Here is a 4006-nt window from a genome sequence, read left to right as displayed (position 1 = left end):
ATGTACAACTCTATGTAGAGAATAAGAGGGTGAAGGGGCTTTGATTTTTATCCGACTTTCCCCATGATCCCAATCCTTACACTTTCAGGGATTTATTTTTCCCTGTTTTCTTTTTTATTTACTTCTGTATCTTGGCAACTCTGATCTTCTAAAATAAATAGTTATTATTTTATAGTAAATCATATATCATTTTCAAATCTCTTTACCGGTGTCAGTGATCAGAATTAATGTATGATTTTATAAAGCAGTTAGAATAACTTTTAACTAAAATATTGTATAACTAAAATCTCAGGATATTAGACAAATTCTAAAAGGTAAAAAACCACTGCACAAAGTTATTAGAAATATTGGATGAATGCCTACAGAAAAACTAAAATGCAGAGGTGCTAAAATTTATTTACTTATTCAATTTATATAGCTACCTATCTCACATTCATGGCTCTGGGCAGCTTAGAATTAAAACATGTGTGTCTAAATAAATAAATAAATGCAACAACCATACAACACAAAACACAGAAACAATTAAACCAATTAAAAATCACACAACACAGTTGCCAAGAAATTAAATACTTAATTTTTGCTTCCATAGTGTGCAAGAATAAATGAATATACATTTGTGTCTTATCATTGATCATTGCTTAACTTGATAAAGATTAAAATTACACTTTTAAAATTCTACCCTAGAACATTCATAGTGTGTTAAACGGTGAGAATTATCTCTTGCTGGACAGCAATAGCAGTTGAGCAACATTTACTTATTCTCTCGAACACGGGTGGGCAACTATGATCCCTTTATGACCTGTGGACTTCAACTCCCAGAATTCCTGAGCCAGCCATGGCTTTGCTGCTTTCCATCTTTTAGAATGTTACTAGCCAATGCAAAACCATCCACCAAACATAATAACGATGCAAAGGGGGGGACAACCTTGGGGAAATAATGATTTTGACACATGACTTTGCCCCCAATAAATCGTCCCAATAAATCATCATCAATATGCTACTCTTTTACTCTTCCACTTTCACTCTCAAGAGAGCATGGCTTTAGCATTCTTTCAAACCTTGCAAGCCTGCTGAGTAGATTTGTATTGTGGCATTTTGAAAGAGCACTAAACCCATGTTTTTAAAATAGCACTCATCTTTCAAAATTGGATACCTCCACAAACCATTGTGTTCAGAGTTTTGAAAGAGCCCCATTCTTTTTTCTTCAAGGAAAGCACCACTAGACATGAGAAAGACCATAATGGAAATTCTCTTTATTGTGCTTTAGGAAAGGCTAGCTGTAATAGACTTTTGATAGTTTCTGAGCAAACAGGTATGGTTTATATATATATATATACAGGAAGTTTTTCAGACAGACCGGTCAGATTGATTACACCTTGACATTTTTAACTGCTATACTGCAGTTTTACTTTTTACAATATCTTTTGCCTTGCAAAACTCTTTGTCAGAAAAAGAAATTTGGATATATATATATATATATATCTCCTTAATATCATTAAAAATGTGAATCCTGGGCATATCAATAAAAATATAAGAAAAACGAACACCAGGATAAAAATAAACAGGGCCATTTAATATAAACAAGCCTGTGAGTAAAAAAGTTACTTACTGAGCTTTCATCAAACTACTGACGTCATCAGAGTTAGAATGCTAGGTGATTAGGGAGCTTGCCTATATACAGCTATGTTACTCTGCAATGTGTTAAATTGATTCTCATCCGGCAGCCTGTTGCTGGATCTGATGATTGTAGCTCCCTCTCCCTGATCCTGCAAAGAACAACTATTCAGATGTTCCTGCTTCATACTCTCCCCTCCTTTTTTGTCTCTCCTTCCAAGCCATTCGTCATCTCCTCCCATAGCAGCTCTTGCCGCCTCACCTGCAGCCCTATCACTCCAGTCCTGCCAGTTGCTATCTCATTGTGCTATCACCCGGCCCCCTCCTCTTTTGCCAGTTCGCTGTCCTCCCTAGGGATCACAGCTTCCCCATTTGTAGAGCCATGGTCTTGCTTTTGCACCGTACCAGACCTTGGGAAGATCCACAAACCAACAAAACAACAACTCAACCCGTACATATCCCCCTGCCATACATTGGCAATGTGTCAGAGGCAACAGCTAGATTGTTTGCTCCTTTCAATGTCAAAGTGGCCCATAAACTGGACCAGACATTATGCGCCAGAATCATGAATCCTAAAGACCCCCTCCCCAATGAAGAAAGATCTTCGGTGGTGTATAAGATCCAATTCAAGGACTGTTCCTGCAACTACGTTGGGGAGACGTCTAAGAGGCTAAAGACCAGGGTGCATGAACACGCGCTGGCTGTTAAAAGACACGAACAACATTCGCAGGTATGGACCCATATGACCAATTTTGGTTACACATTTGATCTTGCCAATGCACAGATTTTATCTGGAGATACCACCAAGGGAGGCCACCTACTCAAAGAGGCTTGGCTTTCCAATGAGAATTCTATAAACCACCATGTAGAACTCTGCTCAGCACACCAAACGCTGAGAACATGGGAAAAACAACACCAGGATTCCCAACGAAAGCAATTCATCCACTCTTTACAGGAACAGAGGGGTATAGCGATAGAAAGAACAGGGAACCCCCCATTGGTAGTCTGTAGAGGAGCAAGAGAGCTAATTAAGGGTGGAGTAGAATCCAATACACATCTTGCAGAGGGTTTGGTGATGCAGATGCGACGATCACAAGCGATGGAAGATCGGAGTGAATGGCGGGAAGGAGGCTTTCAACATGCCTTGGGGCATCCCCTGAGAGGGGCAACGTCCTCCAACAGAAGAGTGGAGACAGAAACGGACACGCTAGAGCCTTCCTGGACAAACATTCAGACCCGTTTGACGGACCATCTTGGAAACACTCACGCACGTGCAGGAGCAATGGGGCGAAAAAGCAAGAGGATTTTATTGAATACACATCCTGCCAACAGCTCGTCAGAGACAGAACAGTTATGCCTTGGGGTAGAGATGAGGAGAGGGAATGAGCAAAAGTGTGTAGCACAAGGGGGTGGTTGAGACACACGAGAAATCAACGGTTAGGGAAAAGGAGGAGGGGGGAGTAGCGACCCTAAAAATCATTGAGACTACAGCAGATAGCCGTGGGCAGGTGAGGGAAACGATCGAAAAAAAGGGGGAGGAGGGAACAACGAATCTGGATAATTGGACACATACGAAGAAAGCGATGGGCAAAAAGAAGGAGAAAGGGGGAGCTGCAGCCCTAGAAATTAGTGGTGCAATAACAGACAGCAGGGGGGTGCACAAGGGAGGGGATTGGAGAAAAGAAAGTGGATAAGGGAACTGCGGCTTTAAAAACCATCAAGGGAACAGCGATTACGTGCCTTCTAAGAATGAAACAATCAGAGACATCAGATGGACCGATGACTAGGTCCAAGAGCCGTGTGCAAAATCGACCGGTGTTATAAAAAGGGAACTCCCATTGACTTGTTTCTATGCACTAAATTAGACAAGATTTTTCATGCCTGTAACTGAGCACCAACACAGTTTTCCTCTCCATCCTTATCCTCCCCCATCCTCAGTGAAGGTTCTTGAATGAGCTTCCATCCTTGCAACTCATCTGTGGGGGAACCGAGGTGAACCTAGTGTCCACAACTCTTTAAAACAGTTAAAAGTCAACTACTTGCTTGTTTACTCAGAAGGATGCCATACTGAATTGATATGAGATCTTACAGAGCAACCTAATATAGCCTAGCAACAAATCCATATAGTTAAAAATATGGTCTTCACATGCAACTACAACCATTTACAGCTAACATGACCATGTCAGCTGGAGGTTATTTATTTATTTATTTATTTTCATTAACTTATATGCCGCCCTTCTCCCCATGGGACTCAGGGCGGCTCACAGCATGTTAAAACAATGTAAAACATTATCCCCTATAAAAGCCAATTAAAAACCAAATATTTATCGCTGTGTCTTATTAAAATCATTAAAATTGTCCCTATTTAAAATTCACCCTAGGTCAGACCCGC

The sequence above is a fragment of the Protobothrops mucrosquamatus genome, unplaced genomic scaffold (assembly GCF_001527695.2).
Source record: "Protobothrops mucrosquamatus isolate PMUCROS unplaced genomic scaffold, P.Mucros_1.0 scaffold_128, whole genome shotgun sequence".
Classification (NCBI taxonomy): Eukaryota; Metazoa; Chordata; class Lepidosauria; order Squamata; family Viperidae; genus Protobothrops; species Protobothrops mucrosquamatus.
This window is presented reverse-complemented; position numbering follows the sequence as displayed.